The sequence below is a fragment of the Heterocephalus glaber genome, unplaced genomic scaffold, assembly GCF_053883595.1.
Source record: "Heterocephalus glaber isolate CG9 unplaced genomic scaffold, H.glaber_assembly_v1.0 deba00000331, whole genome shotgun sequence".
Lineage (NCBI taxonomy): Eukaryota > Metazoa > Chordata > Mammalia > Rodentia > Bathyergidae > Heterocephalus > Heterocephalus glaber.
This window is the reverse complement of record NW_028258142.1, coordinates 24826585-24853707: the sequence shown is the minus strand read 5'-3', so window position 1 is coordinate 24853707 and position 27123 is coordinate 24826585. Positions and strand designations below refer to the sequence as shown.

The 27123-nt window shown below is 35.8% G+C and overlaps 1 protein-coding gene across 3 annotated transcripts in view; it reads left to right on the top strand.

Moving 5' to 3' along the window:
* Positions 1-27123, top strand: part of Wdr7 (WD repeat domain 7) — a 391751-nt gene that overhangs the window by 257931 nt on the left and 106697 nt on the right. The gene's annotated exons all lie outside the window — the stretch shown is intronic.

Sequence of the window (27123 nt, the reverse complement as noted above, 5' to 3'; positions counted from 1 at the left end):
TATTTCTTCTTCTGAGAAGTATCTATCTATTCATTTCAATTGCTCATTTTATGATTGGGTCTAATTTTTAATTTCTTTCTATATTCTACATGTTAATCCTGTGTCTGAGGAATAGCTGGCAAAATTGTGTTTTTTTCCATTCTGTAGGTTATCTATTCACTCTGTTGATTGTTTCTTCGCTTTGGAGCGTTTTTTTTTACTTTTATATGTATACATTTGCAGTTCATAATGATTACATTCACTGAATAAAATTTGCACATGTACATAACACCTTTCAATTCTTTTTTCCCCTTCCCTGCACCCACTTTTAATTTTTCCAGCATCAGATTCATTTATTTATGGCCTTATAAGTGAATTATCATATATATACATTAAAAACCAGATTAGTAGGCCAAAGAACATATAAAATATATAAAACAATTGTATTAAATCAGGGTACACTTTTAGATACATTGTCCGTGATGGATTACCTCTCTCTCTCTCTCTCTCTCTCCCATTTGTTGATTCTTGGTGTTATTTCTTGTGCAATTGGGGTTCTGTTCAGAAAGTTCTTGCCTGTGCCTATATTCTGAAGAATGATCTTGAAGGTTTAAAGATGTTGGTATATTTGAATAAACTAAAACCATATCAAGGTTTTTGTTATTAATGAAAGTATTAAGAATTTTGATTTTTAATTTCTGAGAAGTACCTGTGTTCTCTGAACTGTGTCCTAACATTTGTATATGACTGTGCACAAACACATAAGTATAAGTACATTGCTCCCAGGGAGATAGTCAGATTTTGTGGCCTTGCCTGAAGAGCTTTGACAAGTGAATAAGAAATAGTGGGCTCAAGAAAGGAAGAGGATATTGCTTAAGATTTGAAACTAGGGCCGGGGATTTAGCTCAGTGGTCCTGGCGACTGCCTCGAAAGCGCAAGGTCCCGAGTTCGATCCCCGGTACCCCCCCAAAAAAAACAGATTTGAAACTATGCCATTGACACATCTTTCAAATGTGTTCTGCAACATCTAAAGATCTTTCTTATTTTGGGAAAAATTTAAGTCACCCAGCTTAACCTCTCACAAGAAGCCATATTGATGTCAGTCATCTAGCCTTTGACGATCATTAGTGATAAGCACATCATTACTTTCTGTAGCTAAAATGCCTTTTTTTTTGAGACAGGATCTCGCTATATAGTTCAGGCTGGCCTGGAACTCACTGTGTAGCCCAGGCTGACCTCAAACTCAGGGCAGTCCTCCTGCCTCAGCCTCTCAAGTGCTGGATTATAGTTGTGCACCACCAGCACTAAAATGCTGTTTATTATATGAGATCTAATCTGCTCTCTTTAACTTTTACTTATTGTCTCAATTTTTCATTGTGCAGTACTTCTCATTATAACATTTTTTCTCTATTTTAGCAGTTCAAGTAGTTGTAAGTTACTGGCAATGTTAAACAAATACAGGTTTCTTTAGGTTAAACAAATTCAGGTTTTAATTTTGATATGGCTGCCTGGCTAGTTATTGGTTCCTTCTGATTTGGCTACACTCAAGTTAACCAAACAAGGTAGACCAATGTGTCTTTTCAAATGTGGTCTGCAGATCTTAAAATCATTTTCAAGATATAGTTGAAGTAATTCAATTATACTATGTTTCTGTTAATGTAGGTGGAGATCATATGTGACGTTGATCAACCAACATTCTTAAAATATTTTCATTAGAACACTCATCCCTCCACAACCCTGTACTCCTGCTCTTGAACAGCTTCTTCTTCAAATTATTATTACTGTATTATTTAGAGACAGTGTGTTGCTAAGTTGCCCAGGCTAGCCTCAAATTTGCAATTCACCTTCCTCAGCCTCCTGAGTAGCCGGGGTTACAGGCATGTGCCACTGTGCTCAGCTAGGAATGTTGGTTTTGAAACAGGAACTTTGTCTTCTGGCATAATTTCTCTGATCCTTGGTTTTCTGCTCCACATGAGAAGTTTGAACCATTGTAGTTCTTGATGTTTATAAAAATGTGATACATGAGGAAATTTTATTCTACATCTTTAGCTATTGAATTGGATCCTTTGGGCTGCTACAACAAAATACCTTGGGCTAAAATATTTATAATCAACAAAACTTTATTGATCACAATTTTGGAGACTAAAAAGTCCAAGATCAAGATGCCAGGAAATTCACTATATGATGAGAGCCTCATAAATGGCTACATTCTCATGTGTTGGAAGAGATTAAACCATCCTACACACCCTTTTATAAGGACACTAATCCCATTAGTGCCTACTATATCCTGATCACCTACCAGAGACCCCACCTCTTAATACCATCACTTTGGAGGTTAGGTTTGAATCTTAGGGCGACATGGATATTCAGATCATGGCAGCTATATATGTGGACAGTGTGGTATGTGGGATGAAATGTTTTTTGACCTTATCAGTGGTCATGAAATGTTCTTGTTGTGGAAGAGAGAGGGTATATTTTCTCTTTTTCTTGCCTCTGTAATACAATTCTATAAACATGCATTTAAGCTCATATAGTTAGATTCTCTTCATAAACTGAAACAGCTCTGATGTTAAGCTCATTTACTGTCTTAGAACAGGATTGATCTTCCCTTCACATTTGATTCACCCTCTACAGATTTTGAGAAGAAGAAAAATAGCATGGTTAGCTCAGTTTAACTAGGCCAGGGTAATAAGCAGGAGGCTGAGAAACCAGTTGTTATAACATTTGTCTGCATTTCTATGACTTACTTTTATGTGTATATTATGATTCAAATGAGCAATATAGGCTATCCTGAAAGACATCTACTACACAGACTTTCCATGTATCATATGTGTCACAATAAGTCCACACTTACTTGATTGTTAAATTTGTAGTGGAGATTGTCAGGAGAAAACAATGTGATATATTTCATCTGCAATATTAAACATAAAACCCTTTGCAGATAGCTCCTTAAGCGTGGAATATGACATGGACTATTTTAAATAAATTCTGTACATAATATGAATAGAACAGAGGATGACAAGTCAGGTAAACTTTTTGGTGGCAAGACTGACAGTATAATCTAGAATAAGTTATTTAAGACTTCTGAAAAGCAATTTTTCTCATCCTCAGAATTGAAACTAATATTCCTCACAGAGCTATTTTCAGAATTAATGAAATACCACATAAAAAACGCAGCACAGTACCTGCCATCTGCCAGGCAGTGGCAAATATAATTTCCTTTTAATTTTCTTCCCTCTTTTCTTTACTCCATTCATTCATTTTGTTGTATATTCAAGATTTTCATAAAATACTTTATAGTATTTTTAAGGGTTTGGAGTTGAAAATATTTTCCTATTTTAAAAAGGTCTGTGTTTTCAAGTCCAAGTGTAATTTATAAATGAGTATCTATGTCTGAAGGAAATTAAAGAACTATTTGTGGAATTAAATACAAGGAGATGGAGAGAAATATGAAATATCAGGAGACCCTGTGTTGGACAGGTACACATTATCTCATTTAATACTCCTGTCAACTCAAGAAATAAATCTGATCTCCATCTTATTTTATCTCATTAGATGAGGGAACTAATACTGAGTTTACACTACCCAAGATCCAACTATTCTTAAATGTATGCTTAGGTTTAAAATCCAGATCTTACTTCATTTCTCTCTACAGTTACCTATAGATTTTTAGCCATTGGAGAGAGAAAGGTAACTTTTGACTTCTACCTGGAAGGGAACCAGAGTAAGGTGTGGAATGCATTGTCTGGAGGCCATTAAGATTATACTCATGGCACTATGTTCCTCTCTAATTTCAGTATCTCCATCCTGCTGTTTTAAAGACATGATTTGCCATTATGTTGTATTTCTTTATGTATGTTGAGATAGCGAAAAAGATGAGCGTTATTGTTATACAATATGCTACCTAGACATTAAATCATTATGCAATTATATCAAATTAAATTTATAATTTGATGTAAAACCTCAGAATATTTCAGTAACCTTATTTCTTTGTACTTAGACAACTTAGAATTATTTGAACATTTTTATGTGTTCTACAGACATGTATAATATAAGAAGTAAATACTATATTGTTTCAGGATATACTTAACTGTCAATGACAGTAGAATAACAGGAAAATATGTTTCTTATTTTGGTTTACAGCATTACTTTTTTATTTTTATTGAAAATTACTACCATTTTAAAATACTTTTTTATCTGATTTTGATTATATAAAAGAATTAAGTAATAAAAATTAAACCATGTATAGCTGTTTTGCAAATTTAGTTAAAAGGAGCTATATTTGAAGGAAAATTAAATATATATATATATATATATATATATATATAAAAACCATACACTACCCAATAAGGTATGAGGCAGCTAATTGCTTCCTGTCCCTTTTGAAATTACTCAGCCTGAAAAAAGATAGCACATATTGATTTACTGTATAGTAAATGTCCCATTGTCTCTCTGCCTCTAACAGCCAGATGCACACTCACTCACATACACACACACACCCCACTTACGTACAGGGCAGTAGTAGTGGGCAATTGTATATTTAACCCTTTCTTTCATCAGACTTATATATTAGCAAAATTTAGATGAAATATTTTCTTCCTTTGTAAAAGTAAATGGCATAAAAAGAGTTTCAGTATGATGTTAGCTTGAATCTATGATGTTTGCTTTGGAGCTGAAAAGAAAAACAAGTTTTCAAATAGAAAAATATTTTCTGGTATTATAGTGTCAATATTTATATGCATATGTATGTATACTAGTGTATCTATTTTATAGCTATGCATATTTGATATTAGAAGTAATATGAAAACTTAGCGTGTGCTTGATAATTTTTTTAGAAGTTAATATGAAGACTATGCAAATTAAAATTGTATTCTCCACTGTGGTTTTTTTATTTATTTCGGGAATGATCCACTAAACTAGAGAATGGGAAATTTATTCACATAATATATTGTGATTTGATTCCTATATAGATATTTGTCTATTTGTGATTTTTCTGTAAGCATCTGATTTTTTTTCCAACATAGGCTTTGAAATGCTGATTTTAATTGTTATAAAGCCAAATCAGTAAAATTAGTGAGAGATTCTGGAAGAAACAGGTTTTATAGAACAAGCTGCCCTGAAAGGTAGTCTCATGTAAACATACAAATGTCATAATTGTAGTAGTAATAAACATTTCTTTTTTGTCCTAAATATAAATTATTAACTTAGATTTTTGTCTGTGATCATGGTTGCTTCTGTCACTTAGATATTAATCATAGTTTCTGGTGCTTTATCTCTAAAGGATCAGAATATCCTTATTTGTAGAACAGAGAGCATTTTGTGCTTATAGTGACTTTGTTGTATTTTATGTTACTTAATACGTTGTGTATATCTTTTTGTTAAAAAATACATATACCTTCTCTCTAGAAATATGTTTGTCCTTCTTTTTTGCTTAACATTAACATGTACCCCGCTTCCGATTTTCATGGAGTTTGTAGATGATGCCCTTATAAACACACTGGTACAGGTCTTGCATCCAGGAATTGTGACTGTGGCTGCTGTTTACTGGTGAGTTCCTATTAACATACCCACCACTCCTGGGTTAGATAATGGACTCAAAGGTTAAGAGCAGAGGATCTCAGCAGCTCCAATCAGCAGGGCTTTTCCAGGGCTAATTACCTCTTTACTGCGCTGACTCTAATGTGACATGTTTATTGCCTTAACTAACAACTCATTAGCTTAGTTGATGTTTTTGTCAATATTAATTCGTTCATTTAAGCCAAGTCAAAGCTTAAACAAAGATGTCCAGACTGAGAAATGGGCAGCAGAGTGACTTTTGTTTGCTCATCTTTTTCTTTTTCCCTCTTACTCAACTTCAATAAAATAAATGTGTAAAAAAGAAACACTTAAAGTGCTTGTATTGAAAATGTTGGTATTTGTCCATTTCTCAGCATGTAGAACAATTCTGAATTTTTTTCTCTATGCCTACCTCCTACATTTCCGTATCATAGCTTGGTTAGTATTTAGTGCCTACTAAGGGCAGCCTATTGCTGCTCTTTGACTATATTTCTGTAAAGGTTTAACATTCCGCAGTTTTTTGCTCTGGTTAGTGCTTTACTGTGGTTATTAGAAAAAAGATTAAGTAATTTTTCATATGATTTTAATGTCCACTGGACTACCTGTAAAATTACTTTGAGATTTATTTGTAATGATTGTTTAACTCAATTAGCTTGTGTGATTATTTAAAAGAGGCAGTTACAAAGTTATAATGAAATATTTTGCTTCAGTTTTTTGCAGTACTTTAAGTTTTCATTAATGATATTTCTTGGAGAAGGCCATTGTTTTGGTTTCATGTGCTTTTTTTTTTTTTGCTTAAATTCTTTTATTGGTACATTTTAGGTATACAATACGTTTCCATTTATCATTGGGTGCTTGTACCTGTACATGATGTGTCTTGGTTTTCATTTCTTTTCCCCCATTACTTGTAGGCCCCTCACCCCCTCCACCCTTCCCTATTTACATAGACTTGGTTTCCATTTCATATGCTTTTTAGTAATTAAATTCTTAATGCTCTAGAATAGCAGAAGTGGGTAAAATAACCGAGTGTTGTGTCCCTTGGACCTAACAGTAAGTTGATGACTTTGAAGAGGTTCAACATCAACATCCATTTGGCAAGTCCCCTCTGATAAGATGTTTAATGGTGTATGGATGACTAGGAAGGGTTAAGGTGCATTCCTGTTGAAATCAAACATGAGTGAAGCTGCAGTGTCAAAGGACTTCCATCCCTCAAAGACCACCCTCTGCTTTGAAGGCCAGAGACTCACTGGCTGTTTGGTTCTGGGAGGTGATCAGGTTCAGAGAAAGCTGATAGAAGCTGTGCATGTAGAATGCCACTTTTAGTGGGAAATACATGTCACACAAATCAGAGGTATTCATATCTATTCCATTCATCATTTTTTACCTATAGAAGTTACATAGATTCCAAATTATTATCAGTAGTTATAAGAAATTACTGTCATAGGAAGTAAAATGTCTTTGTCTGTATAATTGTGTACATTCCATACTAAAAACTCTAGCTATATTTACCTTTCTGGCTTTCCTCAATTGCCATTCTCTCCAGACTCAGCCTCACCAGGCTTTTCTGCTTCTCACTGTACTGAAACCTTTCTCATAGGTTACCAGTGACTTGCATAGTGCCAGATCCAGTAGGAATTCTCAGTCTTATCAGTCCCTCAGTAGTAAATTATAATTCTACCTAGATTAAAACTTGAAACTTTCTTCACTTGGTTTATGTGGCATCTTCCTCTCCTATGATTCTCCCACCTCATTGGCCACATGGACTCTGACTTAATATTTCTCTTCTCTTTAACCTATAAAAGTTCCTTTATACCTAAAATTCATCCTCTAGGTGTCACATCCACTCCTGTGGCTCCAATACCATCTTCACATAGATGATTTCCAAATTTTTAATTCTAGCACTAGATTTTACATCTGTCTTCACATTCATATACCCAATGACTTGGCTGACAACCACTCTTAGATATTTGATCTGTGTATCATTTGAAATCTCCAAAACAACTGGGTACTGTCCCCCACTTAAAAACAAACCCAAACACTCCCATCTCTTCTGTTGCTACACATTTTAGTAAGTGTCATTATCATTCACCAAATTGTTAATACCAGAATTGTTGGAATCATATTTCCTTTCTGTTATGACTGTATCCACTCTCTAAATGAACCCTGTCTGTTCTGTTCTTTAAAACTGTTTTAAGTCCAGAATTCAGACAGTTCTCACTAGTCTATCACTCCTCTTCTAATCTTAGTCACTGTTGTCTCTTGCTTGAACCACTACAGCAGCCTTCCAATAAGCCACCCTCATTTTACTCTTGCCCCCACTGCACTCTTGTCTGTACTCAGCACCAAGCTACTTTTAAGTTAAAAGGCTCTTCTCTTCTACATAATCCTCCACAAATTTCTCCTACCCTTCACAATTAAACCCCACATTCAAAAGGCCATGCACCATCCACTTTGTCATTATTTCTGTGCCTCTAGGTCCTCCCACTTTCCCCCTTGTTCAACTTCCATGGAGCTACAGTGGACATTTTGCTATCCTAGGCAGGCCCCCTCCTCAGGGCCTTTTACTCCTCTCCCACACATACCCACTTGCCCCTCTAATCCACTCAAGTCTCTGTTCCAAAGTCATCTTCCCCAGAGTCCTTACCTATCACTTTCTAGGTTCTTAGGCCACTTTATTTTTCTTCATGCCGCTTGGTATTACATCTGTTTGTTCCTTTTGTTTCTTTGTCCCAACTGGAATGTTAGCTTCACAAGAGCACAGATATTATTCACCTAGTCTTAGAACAGTGCCTAGGACTGTTATGGAAATCTCGGAAAGAAATACACAGAGACACAGAATTCAGATAAAATAATAAAATTTCTTCTTGCAAGCAGACGGGAACGCTAGAAACCAGTGTGTCAATATCCGTACCCCTTTGTTCAGCATTTCCCTTTTTATATCCTTTTTAGCCATTATCTCATCCCTAGTGGTCTTTGATATGTAAATACAATTCTAGTTCCTATTTACAAGTCACAGACACAAGATAGGTCATATACATTGTAAATTCACCCTGGCATGGTAACTTTGTTAGGTTAATGAAGTTATTGGTTAGAGTCAGATAATCCTCACCTTAAACAAGGAGTTATGGGAAAAGCAAATCTTAAAAGAACACATTACTTACTTTGCTTCTACAGCTACCTTAATATTCAATCTATTAAGTTATCTAAAACTTTTCTGTATCAGTACCTAGCAGGCATTTAGTTAAGTACTACTCTCTGAATAAAAGGATCATTAAGCTAACAGGTGCTGAAGTTATGATTTAAACCCTGATGTTTTCTTATTTTCTTCCATCTCATCCTCTTTCTTTTCCTCCCTCTCATCTTCTCATTCATGCCACTCAACACTCCTCTACTTTCTAGGAAGACTATATGGAAGCATTTGGATTTCTCAATATTCAGTAGATTATAGATTTTTTTCAAAATGTTTCTTTGGCCCCATAAACATCTGCTTCTATTATTTTATTTCATTGTTGCTGGCCCCAAGAATATCAAGCAATCAGCACTTTTACCTTCCTTAGACAATATGAATAAAAAATTTTAAAATTAAAAAAGAAAAAGCTATATACATTAAACAGGATCCTTTTGTTTACTTATAGGAAGGTCAGACTATCTCATAATTGAGTACATCACATCAAAAGCAAAACAAAATTAAATTTTCCTATTTGACACAACTTAATCTGAAATTCAATAGAATGGAAAAAATGTACTATGAATAAAAGAAAATTCGGATTTTCCACTCTTCTGGTTATGGAAGAGGAAACAGCTAATTATTTTGAATTAGGATCATTTTGATTAAACTAATACTATACTAGACTAGTTTTTAAAATATCTATGTTAAAATAATTCCCTAATTTAACAAAGTTCTTTTATGCTTTTTATTAAAGGAAATGAGGGCTAATTTTTTTTGTGCGTTGAAGGAGGTAGAAAGTTTTTAAAGTTTTTGATAATTACATTAATACAAAGCAACTAGTTATAGGAATGTTTCTTAATTATTCTGTATTCATGAATAATGCAGACTACATTGGAATTAGTTTTAATCAAATCAAGTACCTGTATGAAGTAAAGGAATAGAATTCTAGATGGCATTCTGCCATCCTGGTTCTTTGATGGATATTAGCAAGTAGGAAGAGGCTTCATTCATTTGGTTACACTTTAAAATAAGTGGCCAATCATTATTAATTCATTTTGCACTCATTGTAATGGCATAAATCATCATAAATTCATTTGGCTTAAAGTGCATATGATATGTTGTCCCATAGGAATTTCCATGTAATTGAGCTATTAATTAAAGTATTTTTAAATATGACCTTTTTTCCTTTCTCTACTATTCAGAGTCAAGAATGGTTAGTCGCCATTTCTTTATTCATGATTTTAAGTATGAGGAATGCGATTGTCATAAATAGGCCTGATGACTGGTGCAGGAGTGACCAAAGCCCAAGAACATGGTTAGGTATATTTTCCACCAGCAGCATAGCAGTTAAGAATAATCTTTGAGGGCACTGAATAATACTGTGAAATGCTATGTGTGGTTTTATAAAAGTTCCAGTAAGAAAATTACATTTTCCCTTAATAAACATGATTTAGTTTGGGGCTTTGGTTTTAATGTCTAGTTTTTTAAACTCTTTGTGCTGACTGATGGTTTTCCATCAGCATTGGTTGCCTTAAAATACAAGTTCCTGGCCACTGGCAAGCGGATGCTCTAAGATCAAGGTCTTCTTCCTTGCCTTATGCCATCATGGTTGTCCCACCTTTCCATTCTTCAGCCTCTTCAATTACCCAGTGCCTGCTGCCTGTTGGGCTATTAGGTACTAGATGATTGCTGAGAGCAGATTCCAAAAACCGCCTGTAGGATTCCTGTTTGGTCTTTAGGCTTTCAGAGAAGCATGGGTTGGAAAATTTAGGCAAATAATAATAAGAAGGAAATAAAAATTACAAATGGGAAGCTGGAAAGATGTCACTTATTTTATAGCTTTTTAAATGATCTTATTTAGTGCTACTCTACAAATAGAAATTGGATTAAAAAACTACATAATTCATTTTCATGTCTTAGTAGGATCTAAGAAATCGGTTGTGAGAAAACAAAGATGTAAGGCAACTCTGATCTTCTGTTAGAGTATGTAACTATTGTGTGTGTGTGTGTGTGTGTGGCCACTGATTTAATACATAGAAAAAGATGAACCATAGGGTTTTCTTATCAGAGGGGGAACTCCAATTGTGGAACCCCAAGACATGACCTCACTTCCTTGGCAACATGTCCAAACAGAACTTGGAACCCTTGTTAACAGGCATCACAATCTAGTAACAGCCGTCTCCCAAGCTCACTTGGCAAGAGACAGCAACAGTGAACATGCTAAGCTTCTTCCCCACTTTTGGGGCCACAGCCTTAGGACTCCAGGCACAGAAAGTATATTTGAAAGACTGAGAGATCGTTGACTCCCATCCAGATGCCACAGGCCACAGTGTAGGAGGCATCCAGCAGTCTCAGACACCCCAGGGAAGGTCTCCCCAGGAGTGACCTCAACTGATACAGAAAAACTGAGGTACCTGTGTGGAATCTCCCTAATCCCAAATACCAATGGCACCAAAGAGCAAAAGATCCCAGGCAAGTCTTACCAGGCCCAGAGGCTCCTAGTAGCTCTGTGGGCAGGTCTCCCCTGAGCCAAGCACAAAAAACCTAGAGAGGCAAAGAAGTGCAGGGTGGGAGAATGAAGTCACAGCCACCAGGGCCCGAGAAATACAGAGAAGCCCAGTGTACATCTATCTTGGTCCAGCCACCACTGGAAATAACTTTGCAGGGAGCTATGACAAAGTCTGGCCAGTGTGGTCAGTGCAGGCAGTCAGCCCACACTTGCTTCTTGAGCCCTTGGTGCAAGTTTTCCTGGTCAGCCAACCCTTCTGTGGTCCCTTCTTCCTGAGCACCTCCATGACCCACACCTCTACCAGATAGGCCCTGATTATGGGAAAAGATATCATGACAACACCTTTTGAAACTTCCATTTCATTTGAGGGACTTTGTGATGAGCTTCAAGACATGTGGTCTTTTGACAATAAACAGCTTTTCACCACAAAATGGGTAGATGAGAGGAAAGAGACACGTGTACTCTATCACCTCAGTTGGAATTAGAAGCCTTTATGCTTTTTGAGCTGAGCAAAGATTCTGATCTCTTAATTCACACATTGCCTTGTGTACAAGAACATCCTGAAATGCCTTGTCCAGAAGATAAAACCATCTACTGCAGAGGTGGATGCCTCTGGAGAAACTTTAATGTGCAAATGACCATACTTTTCAAGCCAAACGTTTCTGCAGATATGGTCATCGTGCCACCTGTACAAACTGTATACGGGACTTGGACGCCAGGTATATAAGTGTATCAACTGCAAACTCTTGGTTCATAAGAAGTGCCACAAACTTATCACAATTGAATGTGGGCAGCATTCTTTGCCACCAGAACCCATGATCCCAATGGATCAATCATCCATGGCCTCAGACCCTGCAGAGACAGTAATCCCATATAATCCTTCCAAGTCATGAGGGTTTGGACCAAGTTGGTAAAGACAAGGAGGCAGTGAACACCAGGGAAAGTGGCAAAGCTGCATCCAGTTTAGTTCAGTCTTAGGACTTCAATTTGCTCCAGGTGATAGGGAGAGGAAGTTATGCAAAAGGGATGTTGGTTCAATTAAAAGAAATCATATTTATGCAATGAAAGTTGTGAAAAAAGTTTGTCAACATTGATTGGGTACAGATAAAGAAGCATGTTTTGGAGCAGGCATCTAATCATCCTTTTCTTGTTGGACTGCATTCTTTCAGACACAAAGACTGTTCTTTGTTCTAGACTATGTAAGTAGAGGAGATCTAATGTTTCATATGCAGTAACAAGGAATACTTCCTGAACAACATGTTAGGTTTTGCTCTGCAGAAATCAGTTTAGCATTCGATTATCTTCATGAACGAGAGATACTTTATAGAAATTTGAAATTGAACAATTTATTATTGAACTCAGAAGGGCACATTAAACACACTTGACTATTGTGTGTGTAAGGAAGGACTACAGCCAGGAGATACAACCAGCACTTTCTGTGGTACTCCTAATTACCTGGCTCCAGAAATTATAAAAGGAGAAGATTATGGTTTCAGGGTTGACTGGTAGACTGTTGAAGTACTAGTGTTTGAAATAATGAGTGGAGAATCTCCATTTCATATTGTTGAGAGCTCTGATAATCCTGATCAAAACTCAGTTGATTATCTCTTGAAAGTTATTTTGGAAAGAAAAATTCACATACCACATTTTCTGACTGTAAAAGCTACAAGTGTCCTGGAGAGTTTTCTGAACAGGGACCCAAAGGAACAGTTGGGTTGTCATCCTTACACAGGATTTGCTGCTATTCAGGAGCATTCATTCTTTCAAAATATTGAGTGGGACATACTACAGGTGGTACCTCCCTTTAAATGAAATATTTCTGGAGAATTTGATTTGGACAACTTTAATTCTCTTTACTAATGAACCTGTCTGGATCATTCCAGATGATAATGACATTGTGAGGAAGATTGATGGATGTGAATTTGCAGGTGTGGAGTATATCAATCATCTTTCAATGTATGAAGAAGAATTGGTCTGATCCTCATTTTTCAACCATGCATTCTGCTTATGTTGCCATTTAATGCATGGAAAAACTTATTACCAGCCTGGATTTAATTAACCATTTCATAATTGCCTGGAAGCTAATTTTAATTTCTTTTTTGTAGTTATATTTACATGTAATACTTGATTCTTATAGTCTATAATAGAAAATATTGAATTTTTGTTGATAGAATTGCTGTTTATGATTTGACTTAAATAATAGTGAAGTGGTTACATGTTAACCAAACTTGTAAGCACATTCCATTTGATGAGGAGAGACAGAATGCATAATATTTTTGCTATTATTTAAAATACAAGAAAATAATTTCTCTTTTATGTAGAATGTCTTACCTGTGCTTGGTTCACTCTAAACCATATCGGCTGTACTTTTGGGCCACAGTTCATGTAGTCTTCAGGGAAATCCAAAAAAATAACAAATTTGAATAAATCTGCAGAAAGCATATATATTATAGTTCTATCTCTTCAGTTAAGTTTTTTTTTATTTAGTAAGATAACACATGAAAAACATAGTAGAATTCATTTCCAGGAAAGAGTTCTTTAAACTCTTTTTATTAAAGTTAGTGGTTAGCAAATTATTATTTAGAGTTGCCAGATACAGATTTTCTGTTTTAGTACCATTTTTTATGCAAAGGACTTGAAAAAGTAACAGTCATCAAATAAGTTACAATAGTACAATCTTAGTAAAATTTAAAGTAAGCTATCTAGTTTTAAATTTGTAGGCATTTAGTAAATTATCTTTTTTCTTTTTTTGGATGTTTAAAAATGGAACTTTTCTAAAGCTTGTCATTTCTTCAAATAACTAAGTTTGAAGGTATTGAAAACATCAAAGGAAAATGTTTATGTACATTCACATGTTCATTTGCAAAGTATACATGTTTCTCTTCATGCCTGGAACTTGTTTTAAAACCAGAAGCAGTATTCACAACATAAACTTATAAAGAATTCTGCCATGTCAGACATATGTTTGTGATCTTGCTTTTAAGTATTGCTCTTTCCCATAGGGCATTTCAGAATGTAGAATAATCACATAGGGCATTGGTTAAAATGTTTATTACTGAGCCCACATTAGAATTCTTTTGGGCTTTTGGACCTCATTTTGAGAAACATTTTCTTCGAGTTATTCTTTTATCCTCTGGTTAAATAGTAGAAAGTGTATTCATGGTATAATATTTTAAAATGGTATAAACAGCAATTTACAATTTTATAACATTTTTGAACAAATTTTAAATGAATGACATGTTAAATATCTTCACTGTTCCCTTCAACAAAATCTTACCGGTTTTTTACCAATGGCATACAAATGATGAGCATTTTTCTTTGATAAGGTTTTATCTTTTATTTACAGTGGCCTTTTAAAAAAATTTTAAGTAAGAGTCACTGTGTATATTTTATATAGAATTGAATTACAAATTTGTTTTCAACTGTGTTCTATTTTTTTTTTGCAGTCTTCAAATATCATGCCAGTTCTTTTCATATTATATTGAAGTTCTCTCAAAATACCAGGGGAATAAGGCAGTTTATAGTCAGAATTGTTGGCATTTTGGTGTTCTAGGAAATAATTTATTTTGCATAAGCCTGTATGGGTCAGATCATTTTATGCATGTGCAGCCTGGACTAAGTTTTCAGGCACCTGTGCCAGTACATTTACCTTATAAATTTGTTTTGTTTTGATTTTGTCATGTAGAATACTGCCTGGATCATCATAATATAATCTCTATTTCTGTACCTTCTTTTTCATGTTAAAAACCTTTAAGTAAAACATTTAATACACACTCAAAAAGAAATCAAAACTATCTTTATCAGCAGTTGACATAATTACCTGCACAGAATGTCCAGGTCTACAAAAGGCTACAAGCACTAATGAGTAAAGCAGGTTACAGGATACATTATCAGTATTTAAAAAATCAATTATATATGGGCTGGGGATTTAGCTCAGTCGTGCTGCACCTGTTTTTCAAGTGCAAGGTCCTGAGTTCAATCCCTGGTACCAAAAAAAATCAATTATATGGGATGCTGAGGCAAGAGAATTTCTTAAGTGGGAGGTCAGCCTGGGCAACTTAGCAAGAACCCAACTACTTTCTTCATCCAAACCCTGAGATCTGCATCTTGGTGATGGAGCAACATAGAAGAGGTTATGAAGGTGGCTACTGGTGTGATTTCAAAGGACAGAACATCTTAACTCACCCCCACAAACTGTTCCACTAATTGCATGAATCCTCTCCAGTTGGTACACTAAGGGATACAGTAGTATTTTTTCCTGAGCTAGTTAGTCTGTGCCTATATGCTCCTTCACCTCCTTTGACAAGGTGCAGAACAAACCCTGAGACCAACCCATGCTATCTGCTCGGTTCCCAGCATGCATAGCTTGTGTGTGTGTTTTAAGTGAATAAAGATGCCTGTGATTCTGTGTGTCTAAGGTGCTGTGGAGAACTGAAGGTACTACTATCAAGTCCAGTCCTTGTTCGTGTATGAGAAATTTAAGAAGGAAAAAATTGAAATAGCAGTATAACAATGTTGTTTATTATCAAATGAACAATGCTGAAAACTATATGTGATGCTTTTAGAAATATATACCTATAGTTCTTTATAGTTAATAAAGTGTTTTCATATAATTGACATTAAACAAATGTCATGTGCATTAGTAAATTGAGTCTGTGCTTGTGATAAGGCTAAATAAGTGCTCCAGAGTACGAGCTAATTAAGTCATAACATTAGAGCACAAGTGTATGTATGTGTGTGTGTGTGCATGTGCGTGCACACATGTGCTGTGTTATGGATTATGGGTGGTAGGATAGGCTGGCCATTATAAATAGCCAGGTACTACAAAAATTTTAAGCATTGTTATTTTTTATTGGTCAGCGCCTATGATTAGGCAGTATTCATTTTGCCAAAGCAACAAGTTAGCCATAGTATAATACTGTCACTTTTTTAAACCACAGCTTACTTAGGCTTTCTTTTGCTGTCTTTGACCCAGTCCTTTTTTCATTTTTAGTATTTTGCTGGTAGAACAAAGTGTAAATGTTTTCTTGCAGTTTTGCTCTTTTGTAACACTTTTCAAAAACAGTAAAATTAAAGTTAGTACCCTTTAAAAAATTTAAAATGAGATGAAAAGCTTGAAATAAAATAGTACTAAAATATAAGCTATTGTTTCTCTTACTTGCATGACAACAGAAGTAATTTCTCAACTGTCCAACAATCTAAGAAAGCTGTAATTTATCCTCTGCTGCATTTTAGTGCTTACTATCTTTTAAAGGATTTTGTTTTGATTTATTCTTTTGTGTTCCAAGTGTGTCTGCATTTTGGTAGTTCATTTGTATACAAGGCTAGACAGAGATAGTGTTTCGATCTCAGTATCTGTACTATGCACCTATCTTACAGGTAGGAAAAGACCAATGAGTTGATAGCTTACCCTTGAATATGGCCCTAGATTGACCTGAATGGTTTGGAATCCCTATAATAAGTTGAGTTAGGAGCCTCTTGGCACTTGCATTCAAGAGTCATTGACCAACAGGGGGGCTTGATAGTGATTCTTAACATGAGAGAAGATACCTTTTTAGTTCCCCAGGACAGAAAATTTTATTGCAAATGGCAGTGACTTGCGATCTTTTGGATATTATGAGCCAGTAAAATTTCCAAAAATAAAATTTGAGAGCATTTAGTAGTGTTTCTAATTTTTTAATTTTACATAATACAAATATTAGAAAATACCACTGTACACATAATTTTATTTTATTTTTTAATTCTTTTGTTGGTACATTTTAGGTATACAACATATTTACATTTCTCATTGGGAACTTTTACCTTTATGTGATGCATCTTGGTTCTTATTTTTTCCCCATTCCTAGCTCTCCCTTCACCCCTTCCACCCTTTCCTATTTACAAAGACTTTGTTTCCATTTCTCATCATTTTTCCTTTCCCTTTTTTTTCTTTCCCCTGCCCCTCCCACTACCCCTACCCCTTTGCACCTTTTCTTCCTATTTTGTATTATCAATTATTCATTCTAATCATTGTTACATTTTAGGTATACAATATATGACATTCATCATTGGAAATTTGCACCTTTACATAGTCTCTCTTGGTTCTTATTTTTCACCCTTCTCCTGCCCTCCCTTCTTCTTTTAAATCCCCTTCATTCACCAAAAGGGTAATAAGAATACAGCCTCATCAAAAAAGTAGTAAGACTCTACTAATAGGTACTCCTGTAAGTTGAGTAAATTGTTTTTCATGAAAAAGACTTACTAAATTGTTTATATTTTTTCCACTGTACCATAGAACCATGGAAACCTTTCTGTGGGTCAAGAAAGGTTTGTAGGAAACTCTTGGAAATTTCTGATCTGTGCATAATTTTGATAATTATGCTGGGTACATACAGTATAAAGTAATTTTTAGTATTTTCCAAAGCAACAATTAGTATATTAAGTACTGTTTTCTTAAAATTTCATATGGCCCAAGGAATGTATAACTTTAACAGATCAAAACTAAATAAAATTTGAAAATTAGCATTAAATGATAGAATAAATATCAAAAGAAAATATATTGTTTGTTAAATATCTGGACAGTGATGGTTACAATAAAATGTGAACAGGAGTGTAGCTCATTGCTTAGCATGTGTAGGGCCCTAGGATAAATCCCCACACCCCCCCCCAAAAAAAAAGAGAGAGAGAAAGAAGAGAAAGGCAGGCATGGGGGCCCACACCTATAATTCTGGAGGCTGAGGCAGGAGGATTGCCATGAATTTGAGGCCATTCTAGGCTACATAGTGAGTTGAAGACCAGTTTGAAATACATAGGAAGACCCTGTCTCAAAATACCTAAATAAATAATAGAGAGAAGAAAAGAAAAAAGAGGAATGTCATTCTAACATAAGCAACAAAAAATGCTGTCTACCTTCCCAGTCAGTTCTCCCCTTTCATGTGAACAAAGCTTCCTTTTTGTTGAAAATGGCAATCTACCCAGCTAACAAACTTCATTTCTTACCCTTCCGTGAGACTAGAGGAATTAGACATGGTACAGTTCTGATCAATGAAATGCAATCATACTTTACAAGGGAGCTGGACTTGAGTAGCACATAGTCTTTTAGCCCTTTGTCCTTTACCCTTCTTCTTGCCTACAAAGTAGATGGTGTGCTGGGGGTCACCGTGAAGCAACCAAGTTAGAGACAAGACAGACTTTTTAGCATGGCTCTAATAACTTGGCTGAGTCTTACCTACTGCGACATTTCATCACCCTTTGCCAACACCTTCCACGCCCACATGAAATATCCAGCTATGCTGAAGTGTGTATATTCCCTGATCTTTCCATCTTCTGTTTCATTTCCTGGTCGTACACATGCTATTCCCTCTGCCTGCAATATATTCTTTCTATTCTCCTCTCCTCTCATTGGCTAATTCCTGCTTATTTTTTGGGTTTTGCAAAGAGATTACATTCCCTGGAACCCTTCTTATATTCCTAAAGGTAGGATTAAGTGCCTCTGTTAAGATCTATCTTGATACCTTTTACTTATAAATATTATAATATTATTCATAGTATATTCAAATTACCTGTTAACTGCCCCTTGAATTAGAATGAATTTCCTTAAGAAAAGGAACTTAGTCTTACTCCCTTTTAGAAATGGCATTTATGTGAGTGTTTGGATTCATAGGTTGGGACCATATTATGGAAAGCCTTGAATGAATATCAGGGCAGTACTATCACAGGAGAGCTTTTATGAAGGAGTCAGTCATGATGGTAGATATAGTATCATTCTCCATCTAACTCAGCAAAGTCCTATGGAATATGGGTACATTTATAAAGTAAGTACATGTGAATTCTTGCACAAAATTAGCTTCTGTTTTACACAAACTAAAATATACCTGAGTTTAGGACCTTGCACTTGCAAGGCAGGCAGCGGCACCACTGAGCTAAATCCCTGGCCCAACAGATCATTTTTCAAAAGAATATCAAAACTAACAGTTTGCAACACTAAGTAACCCTCTTGGGTACGCAGTACATATATCCCTCATGTAGGTCAGAAGTTATGTGGATATAATATTCAGGAATTTTAGTCTTATCTAAAGGTGATTAACCTAACAGGAACTTTGGAACTTGAATATACGTCTATGTTTTTTTCTCTTCTTTCTTTTTTTATAAAGGTAATTCTCAGGATAGCGAAATGATGGGCACGCCCAAAGGCCAGCACTCAGTTTTGCGTACTATTGTATATTCAAACTTGCCATCTTCCTGTGTTCCAAATGCAGCCAGGTCACAACATTTTCAGTGAAACTGATTTCCAGTGTTTATATTCTATTATGAATTTATGAATATAACTTTCCAAAGCAATTGTTTTTAAAGGCTTTGAGGATCATTTTTACATGCTGAAAATATTATTTCAGTTTTATAATTTTTTTAAATTTTGTTTTTATTAATCAAAGCCACTCATGGCATTATTTAAAGAATCAAGTAATTCTGTAAATCTAGCATGAAAAACAATTCCTCCATTTTCCACTCTCCAGAGGCACATTTCTATCTTTCTTATTCTTTTGATATGGATGCATGTACTAACAAATAGTATGTTTTTATTTCTTTTTCATGACTTCTCAGTTTTAGGCATTATTTCCAGACTGGGGATTTAGCTCTTTATGTTCCTCACCCAGTCCTTGCCACTCTATCTTTCTTTCCTCCCGTCTTTACAGTCTGTCTAGAACAATCACCAATTCTTGGTGTTTATATTATTATTATTATTATTTTTATTTTTTCCCCATTAACTTTATTGGTACATTTTAGGTATACAATACAGTTACATTCATCATTGGGATCTTGTACCATTACATGAGTCTCTTGGTTCTTATTTTTTTTCCCCTTCCCTTGCCCTCCCTTCACCCCCTCCACCCTTCCCTATTTGCAAAGACCTTGTTTCCATTGTTTTCCTCTTCTCATATTTTTTCCTTTCCCTTTTTTCCCTTCCCCTACCCCTCCCAATTCCCCTGCTCTTTTAGACCTTTTCTTCCTGTTACACAATATCAATTATACATTTTTTAAATTACAATATTAAGATCTAGGAGACATTACCACAGATTTTACAGAATTTAAAAGGATATAGAAAGCATATTACAAAAATCTTTTTTGAAATAAATTTGACAACTTCTAAGAAGTAACTTAGAAGACAAATTAATGAAACTAACTCTGGAGGAAATATAAAATTTGAATAGCACCTATTAAAGAAAGTATATTCCTAGCTTGAAAACCTACCTATATGACAACAGCAGACTCATAAACATTTTAACTGATAAATTGTATCAAACATTTAAAGCAGAAAAAAGAAGGAACAGTTCTCCCCTCATTTTAGGAACTCAACATTGAGCTAATCCTAAAACTAGATAAAGATAATAGAAGAAAAGAGTATGAACATAGATAGAAATTTGTTTAACAAAACAAACTTAGAAGTCAGATCTGGCAGTATGTAGAAAGTGGTCTTACTATAGGGATGGCAGTGTTGGTTCAGCTTTGGAAGATCCACCCCCAAAAGTCATCATTTTAACAGAGGAAAGGAAAAAGCCATATGATCCTGTCACTAGTTGGAGAAAAAGTATTGGACTAAATTCTACAGCTGTTCATGGTAAAAGCTATCAGGAGACTAGAAGTAGAACAGAACCTTCTCAACGATCAAAGACATGTACTCCATACTTCCAACAAAAACTCCTTCTATGAATGGAGACGATACAATGCTTTCTTCCTAAAGTGGGGAACAAGGGCAGATATGCCTACTCTTCATCTGTCCATTAGACTTTGAAACATAGGTCTAAACCAAAATAGTCTGGCAATAAAATGGCACAACTAGGATAGGATTGGCATGGCAGAAGCAAAATCTTTATATGTAGATGAAATGATCATCTACAGAGAAAATACTAAGAAATCTCTAGGAGCCCCTAGAACTTGTACTTGAATTTAGCAGGATTAGAAAACACAAGGTATATATAAAAATTCAGGTCTGTGTATACTTGCTATAGATGAAGAACTGGATATTGAAATTTAAAAGTTATGTAGGAGTACAAAGGACCCAGAAAAGCCAAAAACAAAAACAAAAACAGTGTTGGAAGACGTTTAGCACCCAATTTTAAGACTTCTTCTAAAGCTACAGTAATCAAGGCAGGGTTAGTGTAAGGAAAGACATATAGATCATTTGAATAAAACACAGAATCTAGAAATGGAACCACACATATATGGTCCACTGAGTTTTGAAAGATTATTTAACATTAGCATTTTATAGAATATAAACTCAATTCAAGAGCTGAGGAAGAGATAGTGTCTTCAGCAAATGGCACTAGAACACCTGGTATCCGTATATAAAAAATTAACCTCAACCCTTTTTCTATACATGAAAATAACTTGAAGGGATCTATGAACCTAAATAAGAAAGCCTAAAAGTATAAAACTTTAAGAAGAAATTATAAGGGAAAATATTTATGAATTCAGGGTAGGCAAGAACTACCTAGGATACAAAAAACATGATGTATAAAAGAAAAAATTTGATAAATGAGATTCCATCAAAATTTAGAACTTTAAATGACATCATTAAAATGAAAAGTAGTTCTTAAACAGACCATATTTACAATGCATATAACCTATGACCAGAATATACAAAGAATTCTTAGAGCTCATTAATAGACAACCCAATTAAAATGTAGACATAAGAAGATGATAAATAGCCAGTAAAACACAAGGAATGGTGTGCAATTCTAGAATCAGAAAAATACTAATCAGTACAATAATAAGACTGAATTATACACTCATTAGGGAGATGAAGTCAAAAGTTTTAAAAACCTTATCATGACGTTTTCTTTTTGTTGGATTCTCCCCGTTTGTGTTTAATTTGTCGTGCCCAGTGGATTCATTCTGCTGGATTTCTTGGGGTTGTGATCTTCATTGTCTTTTCCTAGGGTATTGTCTAAACTTTTTTGGAGTGCTGGTTGGTATTCATGAAGTTTCTGAGGTGCTCTTTATCATGAAAGTATCTTATTTCTCCATCCATTTTGAAAGATAGTTTTGCAGGGTACATCAATCTGGGTTGGAGGCTGTTTTCCTTTAGGGCTTGAAATACATCACTCCAAGCTCTTCTTGCCTTGAGGGTTTGCATTGAGAAGTCTGCTGTGATTCTGATGGGCTTTCCTTTGTATGTGATTTGTTTCTTTTCTCTCACTGCTTGTAGAATTTTATTCTTCTGTTGGATTTCTGGAATCCTAACTATTATATGCCTATGTGTAGATTTTTTTTGATTAAGGCTAGCTGGAGTCCTATATGCCTCACTTATCTGTATGTCAAGTTCTTTTCCCCTCCTTGGGAAGTTTTCTGCCATCACTTCTGTGAACAGTTTTTTATGTCATCTGCACTCTCTCCTCTTTCTTCATTGACTCCAATCAGTCTTGTTATTCTTCTTTGTATCGTCTAGCAGCTGCTGGATTGATTTCTCATGTTCCCTTACAATTTTAAAGCAATTTTTCTTTTCCTCCTCACTAATTGCAATCTTATCTTCTATATGTGAAATTCTATCCTCACATTGGTTCATTCTGCTGTGCAGACTTTCGATGGAGTTTTTAATCTCTTGGAAATCTGTTTGTATCTGTTTTATGGATTCCATCTGTTTCCTATGTTGGGATTCCATCATATTCCTCAGATCCTCTATTTTTTTTTTTATCTGTGTCCTCTCTAGATTTATTAATCATGTCTTGCACCATGAGCAAAATCTTTGCTGTTATCTGAGTAATTATTTCTGATTTCATTTTTCCCAGATCCTCTTTTGTTGCCAGTTCAGAGAGTCCAGGTGGTTGAGTATCAGAGTGTTCCATCTTGTTTCCCTTTGGGGTTGCTGTAGGTGATCTGGAAGTCTGTTTTTGAGGCTTGTTTATGTGTCTTCTCATTTTCATGGAGTGGGGGGTGCTTCTGGTGCCCACTTGGCTCACCTTCTCTGCCCTAGGAGCTTGGGATGGCAGCGGGGGAGCTTCCTTCTGGGTGCTGGGACCGGCTCACCTTCTTGGCCCTAGGAACCTGGGATGGCAGCAGGGGAGCTTCCTTCTGGGTGCTGGGACCGGCTGAGCTTCTCTGCCCTAGTTGCCTGGGATGGAGGCTGGTGTTTATATTATTTTCCCTATGTACATGCAAGTCACAGCGGTCCCATGTGGAATGCTATTACCTTTTCTTCATGTACAGTTTTCCTCCCAGAGTCTCTCCTCCTCCCCTCTTTTCTGCTTCTTCCTCTTCCCCTTCCTCCTCTTCTAATTCTTCTCCTTCTCTTACCTCTTCTTCCTCTTTTCTGGAAGATTTCCTAATTATATCTTCCAACTCTTTATTGAGCTGTCACTTGGCTCATTTTTTTTTTTAATTTTGAGAGGTCTTTATGGTTTTCTGAATGCTCCTTTTTAACAGCATCCTGTTCTTGTTTCATGCATGCATTATTTTTTTCTTTTTTTCCCCAGGATTAACTATAGAGTATCTCTTTCTTCCCCTCTTCTCTGTGTATTTCTACTATCTCTGAGTTCATTTTCATTTGCTTTCTTTCTTTTTTTTTCTTTGCAGTAATATGGATTGAACCCAGGACTCTTGCACTGAGCTACATGCCCAGATTGTTCTTTGAAATGTTTATTTTGAGACAGGGTTTCACAGGGTCACTAAGCTGCCCAGGCTGGGCCTGAACTTTTAATCCTCTTGCCTCTGCATCCCAGAGTGCTGTGGTTACAGGCATGTGTCCATGTCCAGCCCCTCTTTATTTTTTATTTTGTGATAGGGTCTTGCCAAGTTGCCGAGGCTGGCCTTGAACTTTTGATCTTCCTGCCTCAGCCTCCTAAGTAGTTGAGATTACAGGTGTGTACCACTGTGCTTAGCTCATTTGTTCTAATTGTTATCCTTTAAATTAGAGACTTTCAATAGGGAGGGATGAAGGGGTTGAAGGGAGGGCAGGGGAAGGGGGAAAAAAATAAGAACCAAGAGAGTATGTAAAGGTGCATATCTCCAGTGATGAATGTCATTATATTGTACACCTAAAATGTACCAATAAAAAGATACAAAAAAATAAAATATACCTTTTGGGGTCACAATATAGCTCAGTGGTAGAGCTTGTGCTTAGCACACATGAGGCCCTGGGTTCAGTCTCCAGCACCCAAAACAAAAATAATACACATGCACATAGAGAGACACGCATGCACCTGCGTGCACCCATGTGTGCACACACACACAACTTTTAGTAGGTGCCAAAGGTTTAAGGAAAATAGAGATAACATTTTGTCATAAGAATTTTTCTATCAGTAGAAGATGACATTCTTATCTTTAGTTTAGATTTTGCATTACTTTGATCCACCTTGCAGAATGTCTATGTTATATGAAGCTGTAAGTTAGAAAACCCTAAATGAGGGCCGGGGATTTAGCTCGGTGGTTCTGTCGCTTGCCTTGCAAGCGCAAGGACCTGAGTTCGATCCCTGGTACCAAAAAAAAAAAAAAAAAAAACCCTAAATGAGAGAATACAAAATAAGTTGAGAAAGATGTGTATCCCTTTTTTTTGTTATCATACAGCCTTTGTTTAGAGGCTTAGTCACTTGAAAGAATATCTGATGAAGAAGCAGTATATGAAATGTTAGCCATCCTCAATTGTTCCTTCGGAATATCATTGTTATTGCTGGTAGCAGTAAAGTCATACACATCCTATTAGCACAGCTATAAATAAAAAAAATTAACCTAAAAAATCCTTGTACCTTGTTATTTATGTGTTTCACTTGGAATAAGTTGTCAAGAGAAAGTTGTGGAATTTTAACATTTGTATGTCTTTATATTCCAAAACAGCTAATTGGAAAGAAAACAAGCATGCTCTTACTAGTAGGTTTAAAACCTGTATGTGAAGTTGTCTATTTTTCTCACTTTTCCTTTTGACACCCTCCACATGGCCTGCCAGAGTTGTAAAAGCTGCCCTGCCAGAATGGTTCGGATCTTTGCTTTATGTTATCTGGAGACTATAACTTGAACTAAAGAAGGAGAGATGCTGTAGTAGAATTTTACTTATGAGATCATTGAGAGAAGTAGAAAGTGATTTAAAGCAAGGGCGACAGTGCTCCAGAGACCCTGTGTTTCCTGTGGAGCCACCATCCTCACAGCAAGTCATGGGTCATGCTGTGTGGGGGAGCAGCAGGCACTCTGGGGGCCTCTGGAGAACCCTTGTTGATTTCTGTTTCTCTGTTGTTTCATCAAAGGCCAAATGATCACATCCCGTAGGCCACCTTTCCCATTTCATCAGAACAGTGATGGGAAGTACCAAGAAGTCAGCCACTTACTGTTTATTTTCACTTTCAGGGAAAAAACTGTCAGAGTAGTGAGAACGCTGCCTCTAGAGTTCCTACCTCGGAAGGCCCTTAGAAACCTGCAAGGTTCCTAGCATCACCAGAATGCTCCTACCTGTAATGAATACTGAAATGGTAGAGTGCAGTGAAGGAAAATGATGATTGAAATGCTATAAAGCAATGTACTTAAGAAACTTTACTTCCCTTTTGCCATATTACTTACTAAGAATCCACCTCCAGGGAGCCCTATCGCTTAGATTGGAAGCCATTGCTACTGGTGCCTCAGGAGATCTGCAGAGAACAGCAAGTTGGTGTTTTTCAGCAGCTCTTACAACTTCCTGGCAAATAAAAAGGAAATTGGTAGATTTCTTGGACATTTTGTAACATCATTCTGACAAACTAGTGCAGGGAACTGCATTAGAAATGTGCATGCAGTAAAGGCATTTCTGTTTTCTATTTTAGGTCCATAGCGTATACAGTTATATGACACATAGCTCCTACCCTTAAGGAGCTGATAGACTACTGAGAAAATGGAAATGTACAGAAATCCTCATATTTAAGAATATTTGATGAGGAACATGTGAGTGCTGGCAGAAAATAGTGATCAGTGGATCAGTTTTTTAAAAAGGAGTTTATTAAATTTTATGATTTAAAAGAAAAATTTGGAGCTTTATATATATTTCATGGTTAAATATGAGAATGAAAGTTTATAAATACACATACAGAGTATGAATTTCAGGGTGTTTTCTCAAGACTTTATGTATGTATTTCTTTGTTATGGTATTGGTGGTGGTACTGGGGATGAAACACAGGACCTTCTCACTGAGCAACATCCCCCAACCCTTTTAAAAAACTTTTTAATATTAAGACAGGGTCTCACTAAACCATTAAGCTGCTCAGGCTGATAAAGAACAAAAAACTAGAGTCATTTATAGCTAAATGGATACATATCGAGGCCATACTCTTAAGTGAAATAAATATTTACACCCATGTGTAAATACCGAATAGTTTCACTAGTGTGAGAAACTGATAGTGTAAACAAGGGTTAAAATGATTAAAATGAATAATTGATAATTTGAAATAGGAAAAAAGGTCCAAAGACAAAGGGGTGAAGGGAGGGGAAGGGGAAAGGAAAGGAGGGAGAGGAAAAACTATGAGAAAAGAAAAAAAAATGGAAATGATGTCTGTGTAAATAGGGAAGGGTGGAGGGGGTGAAGGGTGCACAGGTAATGGGGAAAAAATAAGAACCAAGATACATCATGTACAGGTACAAACACCCAATGATAAGTGTAAACAAATTGTATACCTAAAATGTACCAATAAAAGAACTTAAAAAAAAAAAGTTGCTCAAGCTGGGCAAAAACTTATGATCCTACTCAGCTTCCCAGAGTGCTGGGAACTTGCTTTCTATGTACCTTTTTAGTCAGTGCGGGGGTTGTTACTCTAAGGACATGGCTTCCTTGAGACTTTTCTCCAGAATTTTGTGGATATGTGTATACCTTTAGTTTCCTAGGGAAAAGATTGTTGGTTTCCAACAGATTCTTTTTTTTTTTGACTCATGGAAGAAAAACTTTAATCGCTGTTGCAAAAACATTTTTATGAAGTAGAAATTG